This window comes from Apodemus sylvaticus, chromosome 4 (genome assembly GCF_947179515.1).
Source record: "Apodemus sylvaticus chromosome 4, mApoSyl1.1, whole genome shotgun sequence".
NCBI classification, from domain to species: domain Eukaryota; kingdom Metazoa; phylum Chordata; class Mammalia; order Rodentia; family Muridae; genus Apodemus; species Apodemus sylvaticus.
In genome coordinates, this window is record NC_067475.1 from 107,401,732 (window position 1) to 107,422,573 (window position 20,842).

General features: G+C 38.4%; 2 long non-coding RNA genes across 2 annotated transcripts; both read left to right on the forward strand.

Annotated features, from left to right (window-relative positions):
* The first annotated feature begins 812 nt into the window (after positions 1–812).
* Positions 813–6,560, forward strand: LOC127683308 (uncharacterized). Its single transcript, XR_007977515.1, has 3 exons — positions 813–892; positions 1,708–1,809; positions 5,221–6,560. It is a non-coding gene; the product is annotated as an uncharacterized LOC127683308 (long non-coding RNA).
* A 54-nt stretch (positions 6,561–6,614) lies between these two features.
* On the forward strand, positions 6,615–19,184 carry LOC127683309 (uncharacterized). Its single transcript, XR_007977516.1, has 3 exons — positions 6,615–7,112; positions 7,495–7,540; positions 18,089–19,184. It is a non-coding gene; the product is annotated as an uncharacterized LOC127683309 (long non-coding RNA).
* Positions 19,185–20,842: the final 1,658 nt, after the last annotated feature.

A 20,842-nucleotide genomic window follows, 5' to 3' on the forward strand; every position in this document is an offset into this window, starting at 1 on the left:
TCAGTGTCCTAGCAGTGTGACATCAGGCAGAGCAGCAGCATGTGCAGTGTGAACTGCTTGTTGTGAGTCTAGAATCAAGGCTGCAATGAACTTGGGGATGTGACATGGTCCAGCACAGCCAGAAGCATCTCAGACTCATTGCACATTTGATTTGAATTCATTCTTGGGCACAACTTTGCCAGGTGTGAGACTGTCAATGAACCCCGCATTTAGTTTTGACCACACGTATCCTAATGGTGTAAGAAGCTGGGCATGATCGCTTGCTTTTTCTCAGCTAGAAGGGATGGATGAGAAAACATACCCCTCTGCCAATAAATAGGCAAAATCCAGGCAACCTAACACACCCCTTTGTACAAAGGTAGAAGGTTCCTGTCCTTGTACTGAACGTCTGGGCACTGAGCTAGCAGGATCGCCTTGGGTTCTAATTCTCCACATTTCTATATGGAGTGTACTCTTATTTCAGTGATTACCAAGTCCCTGAAAGTGCTGATCTGTTATGGAAGCATAAGTCCTCATATGATATATGATTGGCACTAATTGCTTTTGGAATGCCAACAGTATTCTCTTGCACACTTTAATCTACAGCAAGTCTTTTTTTGTTGTTGTTTGTTCTAATTTGGACTAGAGCAAGAGAATTCGGAAGAAAATAAGCTCATGTGGGCAAGCAAGTAAAGCGGGGAGGCCTCACACATGCAGGAAATGGAAGTGCATTGCATTAACGTGACTGGCAGCCAGGAGACCAAAGGCACTGCGTGTGCAAGTCCATATAGGGGAGATTCTGTGATCCTACACGGAAATCTTGACATGAACAGCAGAAATACAAAACACAGTGGTCAGAATAGCGAAAAAATGTGCTCAAGAGCCCTTCAACAGGATGACAGCAGTTCTACCAGTAAGTCATAAATGTGTCGTTTATTCATAACTCATTTATCAATTCATCACAATTTTAACTAATAGGAAAGCAGAAGTACATGCATTTCTAGTTTTGTTAGTTGGTTGGTTGGTTGGTTGGTTGGTTGGTTGGTTTTATTGCTCTAGCTCTAGAAGTTCCTTTCAACTTCCTCGAATCCAGCTGTCTGACTTGCAAAGTCATGAACCTGACTTTGAGTCTACTTTCTGCTACATTTTAATGGGAACGACTATGTAGAAAGGTGTTCCAGTCTGTAAACTTGAGACTGATGTGCTGTAATTATTGCAACATAGTAAAAAAAAATTGCACCTCCATCAGACACAAGCTCTTGTTAAAAATATACAGTTTACAATAAGAGATTAAACTTGTGAGAAGTTATCAGAGAAGCTGAAGAGGGAGATATCACTTTAACCAAATCTTTTCCTTCTGACAATGAACCCAAACCTTGGTTAATGCAGAGTTGGAATTTTCTCAAACTTTGGTGAACAAGCAGTAAAGCCCAGGTCAGTTTATTTTCTTGCCGGTTACAATTCATGTACTGCCCAGTTCAGATGCTAACAGCACAGATACAAAGTAACTGAGTTAATGAAATGTGAGTTTACCTTTTAAGTACCAGTTGAAATTTTCACTGTTTGAAGCTTGAATTATTTGGACTTAGAAAACTCAAATTCGTTAAAACAGTACACAGGTTTGTGACTGGAATACAAGGGACAAGAAGAAACTGAAAACCTTTTCAAACACTGAGTAGCCTGCCTACGATGACATTTTATACTCTCTGACAACATATCTGATTGTAGAAATTCTAAGAAGTGCTGGGCATTTGAGGATAAAATACAATCAACAGTATGAACCCTTACTCACAGTTTCAAACAGAATGCCTCCAAAGTCCACAAATAAAGGTGAGTGATCCACAGTATTCCCCCTGTTCACCATGAGGAATTGTGTGTATTTCTCTAGAAAGGCTGCTTGTCCTCTTCTTGAAATCTGTAACTATGTTGCTCTGTCACAGCTTTATACACCCCACAACTGACTGAAACCTGCACTGCAGAGAAACAGTCAACACACAGAAAACAATAGAAATAACATGGTGCTGCTGTGAGGGAGATGTTTAGAGTCTGTTACTCAGTCTCCGATTCAGATAAGGAAAGGACGTAATGAGTCTGCAGAACCCTGCACAGCCCTAGCTGGTTCCTGGCAGCTGGCTTTCAGTGTTACGTCCCCATCTTTCTGCTTTTTTTTTTTTTTTTTTTTTTTTTTTTTTATTCGATATAATTTATTTACATTTCAAATGATTTCCCCTTTTCTAGCCCCCCCCCCACTCCCCGAAAGTCCCGTAAGCCCCCTTCTATTCCCCTGTCCTCCCTCCCACCCCTTCCCAGTTCCCCGTTCTGGTTTTGCCAAATACTGTTTCACTGAGTCTTTCCAGAACCAGGGACCACTCCTGCTTTCTTCTTGTATCTCATTTGATGTGTGGATTATGTTTTGGGTATTCCAGTTTTCTATGTTAATAACCACTTATTAGTGAGTGCATACCATGATTCACCTTTTGAGTCTGGGTTACCACACTTAGTATGATGTTCTCTAGCTCCATCCATTTGCCTAAGAATTTCATGAATTCATTGTTTCTAATGGCTGAATAGTACTCCATTGTGTAGATATACCACCTTTCTGTTTTTTAAGGGGAGAAAAAACATCTTTCTGTTTTTTAAGGGGAGAAAAAAAAGTACAGTTGATTCAGAATCTCTCATATTTTTTTTTACCTTATTAGCAATACTGAACGAGTCAGAAAAAGACCCTTCTTACCTGTGAGACGTCTGGATATAACAATGTGTGGGATTAAAGAGACTCCAAGGCTTTTGAAACTCACACCACCTTAAAATAGATATCAGGGAGCAGTTGTGAGGAGGCATGTTGAAGAATTGAACTGTGATATAGAGTAAGCCCTGACTCACCTGATTTAAAGTACCTGACTTTGTTCCTCAGTCGCACTCCAGTGATCTGGTTCTTCTGGTACCGGCATCTGTAAGGAGTGGTTCTCCACATTTCCGATGCTTTGACTCTTTAGTACAGTTAGTTCCTCATGTCTTGGTGACACACAACCATACAATTATTTTTGTTGCTAATTTATAATTGTAATTTTGTCACCGTTATGAATCATAATCTAAATATCTGTGCTTTTCAAGGTCTTAGGCAACTCCTGTGAAAGGCTCTCAGACCCCTAAAAGCATCATGACCCACAGTTTGAGAGCCTCTGATGTAGCTAAAAACCATCTCTGCCTGCGTGCTTTTGTTCTTGATTAGCATCTAGACCAATGAATCTATGACAATGACTGTAATAGTCCTCTGTTGGGTCAAGAATTCTGTCTATATTATTAATAGTTGTCAATAGAGCTCTTAAAAAATGGAAAAGATGCACTTAATACATAGGAATATGCCAGTTTTTAGACAGTCTATGCCAGGCTAGTTTTTGTTTGTTTGTTTGTTTGTTTGTTTTTGTTGTTTTGTTTGGTTTTTGTTTTTGTCAACTTGACACCGGCATAATTCATCACAAGAGGAAGCTCCTTTGAGAAAGTCCCTTAGTCATCTTGGCATGTAAACAAATCTGTGTAACATTTTCATAAACCATGATATGGGAGAATCTAGCTGACTGGGGGCAGTGCTACCCTTGGGCAGGTGGTCCTGTGTATATAAGAAAGTGAGGAGCAAGCCATGGGTCAAGCCAATAAGTAGTATTCTTCAATTCTTCCTGCCTCTAGGTTCTTGCCTTAAGTTTCTGCTGAGTCTGCTTTGTGATAGACTGTAAGCTATTAAGATGAAATATATCCTTTTAAAAAAATCTCCAAGCTGTGTTTATCTTTGGCTACAGCAGTAGGAAACAAACCAGATATGGCCTTATCATTCTTCTCTAGCCACTCTCTGTGATTTGTTCCTCTGTACAAAATATTTCCAATAATGTGGAGGATGCCACGCTAAGAGAAATTATATTGGAACAGAAAAAAGCATTTCATACATATGTGAAATTTAAAAATGTTGACCTCACCGAAAAAGAGAATAGAATGGTAGTTATGAGGAGGACTGTGGCCGGAAGGCTAAGGGCAGGGGCACCAGTAGTCAAGAGGACTAAAACACTGTTACACAGAAGGAGTACATTCTGGAGGTCTACTATATAGCATAATGGTTATTATTGATCCTAATGGAGTGTGTTTTGAATATTTCTGAGCAGTCATAATTTTCTTATTACACAAAAATGGATAATATAAGAGATGAGAAAATAAGAAATTTGTTAATCCCTTAGCTTAATATTTCATAATATGAAGATATATCAAAACATAACATTGTATGTCATAGATATATCACTTTATTATTTTATGGTAATAAATTAGAGAATAAAAAACTGTTCCAAATGTATGTTGCACATCTAGTTTGATCTTTCGGTTCATAGGCATTCCTGGTCTCCTGCTCTCAAGAGATAGGCTAGACATCTTGGGAAATAAAAAGATCCTTTTAACAAGGAGTTCCAAACCCAGTGGAGACTACATTCAGAGCTCTGGACTGCCATCTTCTATTCCAAACAATAAATTTTCCTAGAGTATACCTAATTAGCCCAGCTGTGTGAAAACAAAAACTCAAAGATTAAGTAGAAAACCTTTCTTCCTTTAGGCTTGGCTTGACCCTAGTGAACAATAAATTCTTCCTTCATTTCAAGCACTCTCTTTGATCCACTTGGACTTGAGCATAAGGACATCTCTAAACCAGAATAGTTTTCAGATCGCAATTTTGAAACATCTGTGCGAGCTTGTGCTCTCTCTCTCTCTCTCTCTCTCTCTCTCTCTCTCTCTCTCTCTCTCAGCAGCTTTGATCTTCAGGTAATTCTCAATACATCATGTTCTCAAGTCTTCCTCTGCCAGCTCAGAGATGATCATGGTTTCCAGAGAGTTCTGTAGTGTGTCCACTTGGTTTATCAGACAACAGTTAAGTCATTTGTGTTGACAGAGAAGCATGGTGCCAAAGGAGACATTCTTACACAACTCGGCCTCAGGGCTGATGTGCACATCTTGGAAACAGGCAGCTTAAGATACTTGGAGCTGAGAAATGAAAACAAAGGATGTGGTCTCTGTGGCTTCCTGACCTCAGCGATCTGTGTGGTTTCCATGATTGTAAATTATCTTGAAAGAAGCAGCGTTTTAGGGGACAGAGAAACTGTTCTGAGCAGGAGGAAAACAATGACAGAATTAATGGGGCAAAATGAAAAGAGGCTTGCTGTGTATCTATCTCCCCTTAAATTTGGATATTTTTTTTTTCTTCTACAGGTCACCTATTGGCCTGGCAAGAATGAGTTGCAGGCTGTGGAATATCAAGGAAGCGAGATCTGTGAGGACCAGCTGTGCTGCTGCAAACCATTCAATTACAGCACAAATAGGAGCCTTGCATATGAGGGCAGTGCAACATTTGTTCCCAGTCAGTGGGCGTGCTGAAAGAAAGTTCTTTGCTCTGGCTGATAAGGAAGTGTGCTTCCTATGTCTCTCTAGAGACAAGAAACTTAAACATTTAGCCAGCCCCAGAAGCCTGAAGCTTCCACTTTCTAATTTGAGACATAGGACTTGCTTTTTGTAAAAGCTATTTTTTGAGACAAAGGATTCTTTGGTTTATTTGGTCTGAGTATAGGGGGAAAAACAGAAAGTAATTTTTGGCTTCCATCTCTTCCCAATACCATAATAAGATATCTCTTGAATTATCAAAACCAAGACACATTATGTCATTCAGCTAACCCTAGGTGATTATGACTATTTTAACAGTAATATGCCTTTGTCACAAGCTAATTACATCACTAAAACAGAGCTATTAGTCTTAAATTATAATAAACAGCCATCATTCTTCTCCTGCACCATCCTTCATTCTCCATGTGTGAGAAATTTCCCACTTTGTGGGTGTTGAGGAAATAAAAACCATCTTCCATGAAGAAAAGCTGATTTCTGAATGTTTCCAAAGCCGGGCCACAGGCAGCAATCTTGGGTTTTGCTAGTAGAAGGCTAATGTAGACTATGCTGATTTGTGAGCTGAGGATGAAAGGTCTATGAGGTTATGGTAACAGGAGTTTTCTTCTGCCTCAGCAGCATAAATTTCACACACAGCAGTTGAGCTCCGTAATGGTGATCAAGGACCATTTGACCAAGGACCATTTCTGCTTGCCTTGAGTTGGACATACAAAATGAACTGGAACGCTAGCTTACGCCTCCCGTTTAGTAAATTCTTCATCTGTTTAAAGAAGTCCGCCATGCTGTTTACAAGGAAAACCTCGACCAAAACTAGGCTGAAACCTTAACTCGGATGTGACTCTCTTTCTCAAACTCCCTTCTTCTCTCACCACCTTTCCCCTCTCCTACCTCCTCTCTGCTCTCCTCCCTTCCATCTTATCCCCTTGCTTCTTCCCTGACCCACTCCTCTCTCCCATCCAGTGCTCCTTCACCATTTCCTTTATCCTTTCTTCCCTGACCCCTTCACTCTGTATTACAGTCCTCCCTCCTCTCTCATCCTTCTTGTTCCCCCTCCTCCTGCTGAACACCCCCTTCCCACTCCTCTTTTCCCTCATTATCTTGCCTCTTAATTTCTAGTCATTTTTAGTGTTCTTATGACAAAGTGGCAGAAACAAAATTCCACTCTTTTTTTTTTTTAGTTGTAAAAACAGAGACAGGACAATTACATTTTAAAACTACTTTTAATTCAGTGTGTGTGTGTGTGTGTGTGTGTGTGTGTGTGTGTGTGTACAAGTTACAGGACAGCTTGATGAATCTGGTTCTCTTTAACCATCTAGATCCCAGGAATATAATTCAGGAGGTTAAACTTGGTAACAAATGCTGTTACATGTTGAGACTTCCCACCTATCCAATACTGCACAATGTAAATCAAATTGTTTAAAGTACCCAGAATTCCTATGGGTGCCTCAGCAGTGTTAAACAGTCCCAGGACAGTTACATTAGGTCTTTTAAACAATGACTTAATATGTTGTCTGGAGATAACATATTATGGGCTACATACTAAATTCTAGTCAGAAATAAGAAGTGTATAAATATCTCTCGTATTTCTGATTTTCCATTGCTGTGGTAGTTGTGCATTTGTATTGGACCATGTTCATGTGTAGCTAAAAGATAACATGAAAGCAGTTGAGTGGAGACTTGAGAAACCATCTCCATAGCTCTGTCAGGTAAGACGACTTGTCATTTGACTGCTTAGCATTTGGCTTTCTATAATTATCTAGAAGATGTAATTTTGTAATTTGTCTGTTTAAATAAGAAGATAAGTTCATAAGTTACATTTTTTTGCTATGATAAAACAACAACGGATAAGAGTTTTTACTTTAAAGTATCATTATAAGTCTATTAATTTAAAAATGTTTTTTAAATACATTTGAATTTTTTGGATTTCTTTTTATTTTTCAAACCTTGATTCTCTCAACTTTGGCCATGAAGACTCTGTCAAGTTTATTGTTATGTATTTTTTTTAATGGCACCACATTGCCTTTAATAATTTCTTCACATTCGGTAACAATATGTTCCAAATCAATCTTGCTCATTTTCTTCTTCCAGACCTGAAATCAGCAGTTTCCCAAGGAGTCCTGGATCCTTTTAATAGGTAATATATTTCTTTTAAACCACAGCCTGGTAAGCAAGAGTATTCGTTGTATTTTGGTATTCATTGCTTCGAGGGTTTTAGTGGAATAAGTGAGAAAATATGTATTTTTAAAAAGTAAATATTATTCCTAAGCTCAGGCTCATATTCTCATCAGTTCACACAAAGAACCCAGTGTTTCTACTGCCTTGGTGTCTGTGTTTCATTAAGACCTTTCCATTTGTCTTGAAATATCTGGGTTCATGAAAACATTAACAAAAATCATATATACGAGACATATATAATATATGTCTCAAACTGCCAATATTAATATTTCCAGAGATAAAAATTCTACTGAATCATTTAGAAGTCTCTGTGGTTTCCCACTTTATGCTTAGACTGTGAGTCAAAATGCTATGGTTTAAAGTCAATTGAAATGAAGTCTCCCTGTTCCTGCTCCCCCCCCCCCCAATGCAACTAGCAAAGGTCCTTTGTGATATATGCTTTATGTTGTAGCTAATGCATGGCTACAGAGTTAGAATGATAAAGTACATTTGGCTTTAGAGAAGTCTTTTCCATCCCTCTATCCCTTATGGGTAACATGATAATTAAGATTTAAGTCCATATTAAAGGGAAATATTAATAAAGCAGTACATATGTGATCATGGGCCAGAGAAACTCATAGTGGGTAAGGATTCTTGGTGCTGAGCCTGGTAACTGGAGCTGAATCTTTACAACCAGAATGGAGGAAGGAGAGAATTAACTCCCACCACAAGTTGCTCTGACCTCCACATCTATTGCCACCTCAGGATTGTCTGCCTCACCACAGATCCAAGGAAAAAGAGCAGGCCTTGATGGACTGAAGTCCCTACATTAACAAGACGATATATGTCAGGTTTTCTGTCACAGTGACAGGCAAAGTAATTGATACAGGTTTAACTTTCCAGGTGTGTCAGGAATGTGAGAGAAGAGAATGATTTGAGTGTTTGTGTGTGTGTGTGTGTGTGTCACAGTATGCTTGTAGAAGTTAGAGAACAACCTATGGAACTTGATTTCTCCTATATCTCAGGGATTGAACTAAAACCATTAAGCTCAGCAGAAATGTGTTTTATCCCACTGAGCCATCTTTCCAGCCCTAAAAAAGTATTTTTAAATTAATTTTAACTGATTCATAAAATCATAAAAATGCTACATGTTAATTAGTACCATGTGATGCTTTAACATTACATATTATATATAATTATGTTTAAACAAAATTAAACATATAATTATCTTCAAATATTTATATTTTTCTTTATGGTAAAATGCTCAATGACTCTATAGTATTATTAAAGCATAAAGTTCAACAGATAAATAGATGTAAATGTTACATAAAACATATGAGTAAAGCGTGTATCTTTGATAGCTCTTAAAGCAGCAAACAGAGTCTGGTATCAGTCAGTTTTGGTTTAAATAGTCATTTTACCTTTTCCTTTTATGGATAGATTTGGAATAATAGCAGTCATTTCCCTCAGGGTCTTTGATAGTTGAGAGATTGTGCCAAAAACAACATCTGACTCAGGCTAAGCCTATAACAGATATTGATTTATATCTTTATCCTGTTACACAATTCTACAACATAGAAACTTTGCACTTCTGATCCGTATGACCACATACCAAGTGTAGCCATTTTATATGTGCTTTTAAGCAAAATGCGTGCTTACAGCAAAGCAAGGACTGAAGAATTCTTCATGAGGGAGCCACATAGGCAGAGAACTTCCTATTTTATCTTATTTCTCTCTGCAGAAGTGTTTTCTTTTTTAATTCTCTTCCTAACCTCTACTCTGCTCACTACTTAAATGCAGCACATACATTGCCCTACTGAAAACTACAACTCTGGGGTCAGGTTAATGAGAAACATCACAAGGTAATTCAGGCTTCAACCAGTCTTTCATATACTCAGCTTGAGAAAAGGCACAAGCAGTCACACACAAGGGAACAGTGGATAACACACAATGTCTCCCACAGCATTAAAGCCCTAACCTGGGTTTAGCCTTCTTGGGTTTAGGAGCCTTTTCCCTTTTTAATTTTTTTTATTTTATTTTTTTAAAAAAAGCAATTTTAGTCGGGCGTTGGTGGCACATGCCTGTAATCCCAGCACTCTGGGAGGCAGAGGCAGGTGGATTTCTGAGTTCGAGACCAGCCTGGTCTACAGAGTGAGTTCCAGGACAACCAGGGCTATACAGAGAAACCCTGTCTCGAAAAAACCAAATCCAAAAAAAAAAAAAAAAAAAAAAACCAAAAAATTTAAAATATATTTTGATCATTTTCTTCCCATCTTACAAGTTCTTCCAAAATCTCTCCCCATCCTTATTTTCCAACTTTAAATTCTTTATCAATAAACAAACAAAACCCATTAGAAATACAAAATCTTTCCAAATCAAAACACAGATTAAATCACATTCAAAAGGAAAATAAAACACATCAAACTGTAATAGTCATTAAAAATAAAAATGCACACACATACACACACACACACACACACACACACACATACCCTCAGCATTCATTATGTTTGTTAACTACACCTGAGCACGCAGCCTTTCTTTGAGTGGTTGATATACCCAGTGACACTCTGTTAAAGAAAACTAATTTTGCCTCTCCTATCACATATAAGTGACGGCTGAGTTATTTACCTTTACCCTAATGTCTGGGTTTCTTTCATTCATTTATTCAGTTTTAAAATATAACAAAATAAAATATAAGATAAAACTAACACATTGAAGTTGGATAAGGCAAGCCAACAGAAGGGAAAGAGCCCAAGAGAAGACACAAATGAGTCAGAGAGCCACTCATTTGGACAATCGGGAATTTTATAACACTAAACTAGAAGCTACAATATATATGCAGAAGACCTAGTGCAGCCCTGTACGAGCCCTGTGCACCCTGCTTGAGTATTTGTGAGATCATATGAGCTCTGCTGCTGTTTATTTAGAGGGTCTCATTTTATCAGTGTACTCAATCTCCTCTGTTTCTTACCATCTTTCTTCCTCCGGTTTCTCAGGTTTCCCGAGGCTTTGAGGGGAGGGATTCAGCATAGGGTGTTTCCATGGGTCTCTATATTTGTTCCCTTCTGCTACAGGAGGCAGCGTCTCTGATAATAGCTGAATAAGGCACACCAGGAGTTATTTTACAGCTACATCTTTTTTTTCTATTTTTAGAGCAGAATTATTGGTTTTACCCTAGGACCCTGAGCTATCTTTTCTCAAATTCTTGGTCACCCAAGTGGTATTGGGTATGAGTTAATTCTCATGGAGTGGGCCTTAAATCAGATAAGTTATTGCTTGGCTACTGCCATTAAATTTTGTGGCACCTTTGCCCTAGCATATCTTTTAGGTAGTACAGCATTGTAGATAAAGGTTTTGTATCTGGCTTGGTGTTACATCTTCTTTTGAGAAAAGAGGAGAGATGTTTTTCTACCAAAGATATTGAAACATAAGGGTGAGGTTTCTGTATAGGCGCCCGTTCAAGTTCTTTATATTCAATGAGTTGTATAGGTGTTGCCAATGAGGCCTTGGTGTCCAATTGTGAAGATCAACCAACTGCCTTACAACAGCCTGTGCTGTTTGAGAGATTCCCCTGAGGCCTGCTTGGTCAACAATTAAATTATATATAACAAAAATCTCAGTAATGGGATGTTGGTTTGGTCGCAAGAGATAGCCAGATGGAATTGTCTCATTATTTGGTGAATTCATTTAGATTATCTTCACATATCCATATATTTTAGAACATTTCTACTGTACTTGGTTTCTATAGTAACCCTCAGATGACCCTTAATTCTAGCTTTCTCTCCTGTATTCCCTTCCACACCTCCCATTTTGTCCTCCTACTCAAGAACCCCAATCAATAACTATCTGTTCTGTTTTCCCTTTTTAATCAAATCTGTCTCTTCCCTCTAATCCATTGTTCTTTACATACCCTCTGATTCTATCAATTGTAGCTTTGTTATTAATTATTTCACATATATGTACATATAATTCTTCTATTCTACTGATCCATGAACGTGGTAGATCTCTCCATATTCTGGTATATAATTCAATTGTTTCCTTTGAAACCTTGAAATTTTTATCATACAAGTCTTTCACTTGCTTGGCTAGAGATACTCCAAAGCCTTTTCTGATTTTCATATAGCCACATAACAGGGTAGTGCCAGCCAGTCTCAGCCTAGTGTGCTCTGTAACATTTAGTTAAATCTTTGTAAAGACAGAGGTAATTTTTTAAAAGACTGAGTTGGATAAATCCAGACTAGTGTTTTAAAAGCAGATTAATGTCTACTCTCTTTATTTCCTCCCATATCTCCATGACTAACTTTCCTTCAACAGAAACTATATAGTGCCAGGAACAAAGTGTACCCAGGGTTATACTGTTCAGTTTTCAATTTCCTCTTAGAAGATATACTCATATCAAGAGCTCAGTATTAATTTGGAAATCTGAGCAATGTCCTGTTAGCAAATATTCTAATATTGTAGCCACACTGCACACTACTCTCACTCAGAACTTTCTGAGTATAATGATATCTTTACTTGAATCTGAAAATGACTATTACAGCTTCCTGCAAAGCTTGAGCCTACTACCTTATGGAATAAATATCATCTTTGCTGTCTGCCAAAATAAGAGTGTCCAAATTCATTCTGAAAAACTCTATATGGACCAAATAACTTGCATTAGCACCACAGTCCATCATACATGTGCCGCCATCATTCTCATTGGTTTCAGTGTACTTTAAGTACAGTGCAGTGACTTTAGCAGACTCAAGCACATTCTTGCAGCCTGCCAATAAGTGCTTTATCAGAAGAATCATGGGGATAATGGATTTGACCCCATACCAAAGGGTATGTGAGGCAGTGTCTGTTTCTCTTTCAATCTAATGTTATTTGAGTCATTGCTTTCTAAGGTTGGAGTGTCTTTGTTCTCATTTTCATAGTCATAGAAAGAATCATTAATATACTATAATATAAATTATATTTTATTACGACCTATCCAACAGAGTAGCAAATGAAACCACAAGACATCAAACTGCACGTGTGCTGAGGAGGTTAGGGGTGGGAGTGTTTTCAGTAACAGAAGAGGCAAAATGGGACTGAATATCTTTGGCCATGTGGTAAGGCTAGGTAAATTTCCCTTTGGCAAGTGTGGCCAAGGCTCCAGTTATTGTGTCAAATGTTGGGCATTCCAAACCCAAGATGGATTATGTAAAAAAGCTGTCCTCTGCCTTACTTTCTGGGAAATCCTGATCCTGCAGGAGAGCCTCTCATTTGAGGTTGTCCTCAGTCAGCCCACAAGTACTCCCTCATTTTTACCCACTTTGTACCTAAGTTCTGTGATACAAAACATCTCAGAAAAGGCATGTCTTGTTTCATTATTCCATTTTATTTGTTAGTCTTGCAAAATAAAGGCCCATTACAGGAGGGATTTTAAGTTTTGTTTTGTTTTTTTTTATCTTGTTTCACTGCACTATTTCCACAATTTGGGCTCTAGATATGAGGGAAGCATAAGTGTGCTAAGGAATATAAATTACACTCAGGGACACAGGACATACCTCCTGCACCCCAGAAGCCTAGAAACGTCTTATATCCTATTAGAAATTGGCTATGCATGGCAGAGTAATGAGACCAGTCAGTCTATCCACTAATAGGCAGGTTTTGAGACTCATTTTACAGGCACTCTCTTTGAGAACTTTTAGCCCCATACTAAGTCATAACCAAATTATTGTAGTTGGAGCACCTTTGACCAAGGGTCAGAAACTGGAGCATTATGATCTAAGAAATTCAAAGTACCTTGCTAAGATAATATGTTAGAAGGCATGGGAATTAAAAAAAAACTTTACTAAAAACTAAATTTACTCTATCTTTTGAAAATTCCATATATGTATATGATATATTTTGATCATATTCTCCCTGATTCCTTCCAACTACTCCCAGACTCTCTACTACATACTCCTCCCAACTTCATCTCTTCTTTTGTTGTTATGTTTATAGCCAACTAATTAGTGCATAGATATAGAGCCATTCACAGGAGCATGAGCAACCTACTAGAGGCCAGAGTTCTAAAGAACACTGACTTTCCTCCCTTACCAAATCTCCGCAGCAGCCATCACCGTCAAGGGTTCTTCAGCTAGATGTGGGGCCTGGTCAACCTTTCCCGAATCCATGGTGGGATGTTGACTTGATCTTGTGCAGGTTTTGTGCAGGCAGCCACAGCTGCTAGAAGTTTAGGAGCATATTGACCTTGTCATGTTTGGCAAACACTCTTTTACAGTGTGTCTCCCTTTTGCAGCTTAGTCGGGACATCTGCGCTGGCACTCTGCCACAGTCATCTGTCCTGGGTCTGGATCTGGCCTCACATTGGCTCCCTTGCTCTGATATAGCAATCAGAGTGGGACAAGTGGGTCCCTCTCCACTTGTCTCCAGTCTCAATTTACCAATCCAGGGTAAGATGCTTGGGCATTATCAGAAAAGTCCCTGAGAGGACTTTTGTAAAAATAGGTTTTCAGTCTCCATTCCCCACTTCCCTGATTAAGGGAGGAGAATGAGGCACAAGGGGATATGAATCTCTGGCAAGCTCCACGTGATGGTGCCAGCATCCTCTGAGGACTTCTTGGGAATCATTGAAGGAGAGAGACAGTTGAGTCTTGTGTATATCCAAAAAATGGACTCAAAAAAAAAAAAACCAAGGACATAAATCAGATCTGATACATTTGTAAGGATATGAGAAAGAGAGAAAAGAATCACAGCTTAATAAGATATAGCATTTACTAGGTGGCTATTATTATTTACTGGTCATTGCATTATCTCTGTAGGTTAGGTATAATTGTGTTATTAATGGCTTCATTTTAATTGTTAGAAAATGGAAGCTTAGACAACTCACACAGATTTCCAGATGTCATCCATCTGAGTTTGGATTCTGGTTTCTCTAACCCCAGAATAAACACCTGGTGACTCAGGCTAAGGCCTTTGAGACTATCCTACTGGGGTAAGGGTGTCTCAGATTTGTATGTTCAGAAATGACATTTTCTTCTCCAGTGAACCTAGAATAATCAAATGTGGGCAGACTGTCTGTTAGTTCCATTTACTCTACAGTAATCCAGTGTGGGAAGGCTATCTCAACCCAGATAAACTTGCAATCTGCTGCTTTGGTAGTCACGCCACCCGCTGGTCTCAATTCCCAGATCTATGAAGACTTATATGCCCTTAAACTAGCATGTATGCTTTTTAAATTTGAGAGAAGCAACTCACATTGACCTAGAATTGTCAAGGACTTAAAATCTTCATTGTGTATCCTATAAGCTATAACCCATAAGCATTGGAAACTGTACCAGAAACTGTAGTCATAGTAAAAGGAATAATACTGGTGTAGTAAAAATGTCATCAGTTTAAAGTATGTGGTATTCCCTAAAATAGTAGTCCTGAAGAGGCATGATACTAGATATGAGGCCCCCAGGTCTGTGAAAGATAGAAGCACTTTTTATTCATTATATGCCTTCTATAGATACTATACATAAAACAGTATCCAGTCTTTTCCTACCTGAAGGTTGAAACCAGGGAGATACTTACTTTTGTCTTTTCTTAAGGAACCCCACATGCAAACATGCCTAGAAGCTAGACTGCTTCTCCTGGTCATGACCTGGATTAGTAGTAAAAGCTGGTATTTTTCTGTACCTTGTTGCCAATTTCATTGGTGACACCATGTCTGGAAACTGCAAGCCATATGTATAGACAACAAGGAGACTTTGTATAAAGATTGAGACTGTTCCTTTCCAGCAGACCAGTGAGGACAGCACAGGAAGTGTGTCTTGCATGCATCATGTTTATGAAGTGACCACTCATTGTAAAAACAGATTTACAATGAGTGCAATGTGTGTGGTTGAGTTCTGGCAACCATCAAGATGGTGAACACAAATAAAACTACAAGGGAAAATCATAAATTTAAAAACTAAATATGACCTTAAATAGCAACATTCTCCCATTGAAAAGGCTCAGATATTTTTCCTTTTTCATTTATTTTTACATTTTTAATACTTACATTTTTATTTTATGTATATGAGTGTTTTGCATGCATTTAAGTATGTGCAGCACATTTGTGACTGACAACTGGAGAGCCCAGAAGAATGTTTTTGATTACCTAGAGTTGGAGTTACAAACAATTATGAGCTGCCTTATAGATTCTAGGAACCAAATCTAGGTCTTCTGCAAGACTACCAAGTGCCCTTCATGGCTAAGCCATCTCTCCATCCAAATTTTATTTTTAAAATATATTTATATTTATTCTTTGAGAATTCCATATGAGTATTTAGTACATTTTGATCCTATTTACTTCCAACATTTTTTTTAACTCTTCTGACAATTGAATCTATGGCCTAATACCACGCTAGGCAAGTGATCTACCATTGAACATTTTCTTAGCTAGATATTTAATTTTTATTTATATGATGAAGTTTAAAGTTTTTCATCTATTTCACATATTTTGTGTATGTGTGTGTAGTATATAACAAGACACACATGTGTATTATAGAAATATACTCATTATAATTTGCAGGATGTGTGTGCACACACATATGTCTGTGTATGTGCACATTTCTGTGTGTATGTGTGTGTGTGTGTGTGTATGTGTGTGTGTACATGTGTGTGGGTTTGAAGATAAAGAGAAATCTGAAAGAATCAGTTTCTTCCTTCCTCCATGTGGGATCTTCAAGTTAACACAGTCCTTCTGGCCATCTTGCCAGGTCCCCAATTTATTTCTTTATTCATTTGTAACATCCAGATATTTTGCTCTACCACAGTAAGGCAGTAATGGTTCTGAAATTGTACATTAAGCATAGGAGAATAATATGTATACTATGATATTTCCTATGTACTTAAGCATTTGCTGATTCTCTGTGTATAGTTAGGAATAATTTAGCATACTGTGCATGCATTAGAAAATGGAAATGCTATGAAACATAAGTAAAATAGGATCTCTCAAGCATAAGAAAAATCATCTTGTTCTAAAATTTCTTCTTCTGAGTGTGTGTATACACGTCTCTGCATGTACACACATTGATGTATCTTCCAGGTCTCTAATGGTCCAAAGTAAATTTCCTATCATAATCAATGTTTTCTTAATGCTACTGTATTATCGGGCAGCCTAATACTCTGTGCTCAACATAGTAGAAAGAAGTTACATAGACTGAATGCTGAATGCATTGGAGTTCACCAGCATCTGTAAACATTCTAAGTTCACATCTACAATTAAAAAATACTTCAGTAATCTAGACTGTGTAGAGAGCATTTGTATGATATTTTATATTACAGTGTGTGTAAAACATACCCCAGGGCTTCCAAAGTGACACCTACATGCAATATGGTCTCAGTGACCATATATATTTTATGGTTCACACATCTCTCCCAAACACTATCCTGGATGCACCTGCTCACCAGGACCACCCAGGCATGGCAAGACCAACAACGGAGCTGGTAAAACTTAAACCCAATAACCCCAACAACTGGAACATATAAGCCCACTGAAGTCCAAAAAATACAATGATCAACTCAACCAAGATAGAGGGTTGAAGGATACAAAGGAAGGAATATTCAAACGTGTTCAGGTGTGAATTTTTTGTCTGTTTGAGAAAGAATGAACAAAGACCAATTTGTCCTTTCCTCTCATTTATGTGAAGACAAGGAGTGAATAAAATATCATACAGGACCTTTAACATTACATGAGGCATGATTTCCAAATGTTTCACCCCCTGTCACTAGGAAGAAGGGGCAGCTTTAACATCTGGCACGTTACTTATTCCTCATACTGCTGGATCTTCTGCAGTCTTTCCCAGAAGGTAGCATGTTTCCCTCTTTCAAGAAAGTAAGTCACAGACTAGCTAAAATGCTTTCTCAACTGCACACAGTGTGAGTATAGGGAATCTGTCCAATTCAAAGACCGATTCTTCCTAAAAACAGATTCAATCCTAGGGTGGAAGAAACAGGTTTGTGGGGAAGTAATGTACTGATGGTCTATGTCAGAGTGTGGCTATGTAGATAAGAATGCCGTCAACCTCTATGATCATTTTCTTTATTGAAAGATTAATGTCTGAAAATCACCCTCTATTGTGAATGAGTACCCCCCACTAAGCTTATTAAAATATCTTGAACATTATTTTGTAGGCAGTAGCTACAGCCATTGGGAAATTCTAAGTGTTCAATAAATGTGCAAGACTGTTTATATATTATTCTTGCTATTCAGTACTGATTGTACTGACAAGAACTTAACATGAGGATTTATGTGACAACATGGATATTTTCAAAACCTCAGAATTTACACGAAACTGAAATGCCAAGATGCATTCTATCTACGTACTGCGTCGGTGTATCCTATGATCTCCACTTAAAGTAACAGACACTTCTTTCTTTCATGAAAAGGATAACTCTCCTCTTGCCTGAAACTGGAAAAGCCACTGCCTTGGGAACATTTAATGTTTTTAGCTTAAAAGTGAATGGAGTCATTTGTGATGCACATTGTATCTTCTAATGAAGATAATATCATGGTGCTTTTTTTCAGAGTCCCTTTCTCTGTCTCATTGTCTGGAGGACTAGAAACAGAGGCTGGATGTCCCAGAGACCTAGGAGAAAACCAAAAATGACTGGCAAAAAAGTCAATGAAGGAGACCTAATGATATTCTGCTTTACTGATAGATTGATGGCTGGCCCAATTGTCACCAGTGAGGCTTCATCCAGAAACTGATGGAATAGCTACAGAGATTGACAGTCAAACATTAGGAGGAGTTTGAAGAATACCCTGAAGAAGGAGAGGACAGATTGTAGGAGCCAAGGTGGTCAAGGACACCCCAAGAAAACCCTCCAAAACAAGAAACTTAGAATCATAGGAGCTGAGACTGAACCATCAAGGAGCCTTCACGAGACTCTCATAGGCCCTCTGCATATATATTATAGTTTTGTGTCATGATGTTCTTGTGTGACTCTTAAAAGTTGGACCAGGTGCAGTATCTGACACTTTTGCTTGCTTTTGAGACCCTTTCTTCCCACTGGGTTGCCTCATGCAGCCTTAAGATAAGGGGAGGTTCCTGATATTTTGCAAAGTAATATGCCATGTTTGGTTGATATCCTGGGAGACTTTCCTTTTTCTGAAGGAAAAACAAAGGAGCAGTGCATGGGGGGAGGGTAGAGGTTGGAGGGGATGAAGAATGTAGGAGTGGAGGGACAAAGGGAGGGAACATATGGTCAGGATGTAATATATGAGGAAACAAGTTAATTTTTAAATTAAAAAGATAGACGAAGATTCCTGGCATTGACAACTCACAGTTTTCAACAAAAAGAGTTAATTAAGAAATGTATCTATTCTACTAAATCAGTGTTCACATATTTAGTTTTGACTCTGTGTCAAGTATTTTTTGAATAAAGTTTGTGATTTAAATTCTCTTAAGATTCTTTGCAACCACTCTGGAAATCAGTCTGGCAGTTCCTCAGAAAATTGGGTATGACACATCCGGAGGACCCTGCTATACCACTCCTGGGCATATATCCAGAGGATTCCCCAGCATGTAATAAAGACACACGCTCCACTATGTTCATAGCAGCCTTATTTGTAATAGCCAGAAACTGGAAAGAACCCAGATGTCTCTCAGTGGAGGAATGGATACAGAAAATGTGGTATATTTATACAATGGAATACTACTCAGCAATTAAAAACAATGAATTCATGAAATTCTTAGGCAATGGTTGGAACTATAAAATATCATCCTAAGTGAGGTAACCCAATCACAAAAGAAGACACGTGCAATGCACTCACTGATAAGTGGATATTAGCCCAGAAGCTCTGAATACCCAAGACACAATTCACATATCAAATGATTCCCATGAAGAAGGAAGGAGAGGTCCCTGGTCCTGGAAAGGCTTGATCCGACATTGTAGGGGAGTACCAGGACAGAGAAGAAGGAGGTGGTTGATTGGAGAATGGGTGGAGGGAAGAGGGCTTATGGGACTTATGGGGAGGGGGGAACCGGGAAAGGGAAAATCATTTGGAATATAAACAAAGAATATAGAAAATTAAAAATAAAATAAAATATTCTTTGTAATATATTCTCACTATTCTATTTACTTTATAAGGGAAAGGAATCAAGATTCAGGATAACTAAATGACTAATAAAATGTCAAAGAGGTCAACTAGTTGCTGGGACAGGAGACTTCTTGTCACCATTTGCATCAGGGAGCCAGGTGCCTCCACAAACTTTTCTGCACAGACCCTGCCAGAAGAGAGTTGGTCTCCCAGGAATACAGACACAGGCTTATAGGTCCACAGGAGAAACAAGCTCCAGACAAAGACAGCAAGACCAACTAATACCAGAGATAATCAAATGGTGAAAGGCAAGCACAAGAACCCTACCAACAGAAAGCAAGGCTGCAGAAACATCACAATACAGTTCTCCCACCACAGCAAATCATGGATAACCCATCACACCAGAAAAGTAAGAGTTGGATTTATGGGTCTGTTTAGATGATCTATTTGTTCCTGATTTAATTTTGATATTTGGTATCTAGTTCCTTTAATGCAAAGGACACTTTCAAAAGGACAAAACGTCAACCAACAGAAAGGATCTTCACCAACCCTAAATCCGACAGAGGGCTAATATCTAATATATACAAAGAACTCATGAAGGTAGACCCCAGAGAACCAAATAACCCTATTAAAAAGTGAGGGAACAGAGCTAAACAAAGAATTTTCACATGAAGACGTTCGAATGGCTGAGAAGCATCTTAAGAAATGTTCTACATCATTAGTTATTAGGGAAATGTAAATCAAAACAACCCTGAGATTTCACCTCATAGCAGTCAGAATGGCTAAGATTAAAAACTCAGGAGACACCAGGTGCTGGAAAGGATATGGAGAAAGAGGAACACTCCTCCACTGCTGGTGGGATTGCAAGATGATACAACCACTTCGGAAATCAGTCTGGCGGTTCTCAGAAATCTGGGCATGACACTTCCAGAAGATCCTGCTATACCACTCCTGGGCATATACCCAGAGGATTCCCCAGCATGCGATAAGGACACATGCTCCACTATGTTCATAGCAGCCCTATTTGCAATAGCCAGAAGTTGGAAAGAACCTGTGTGTCCCTCAAAGGAGGAATTAATACAAAAAAATGTGGTATATTTACACAATGGAGTACTATTCAGACATTAGAAACAATGAATTCATGAAATTCTTAGACAAATGGATGGAGCTGGAGAACATCATTCTAAGTGAGGCAACCCAGTCTCAAAAGATCAATCATAGTATGCACTCACTGATAAG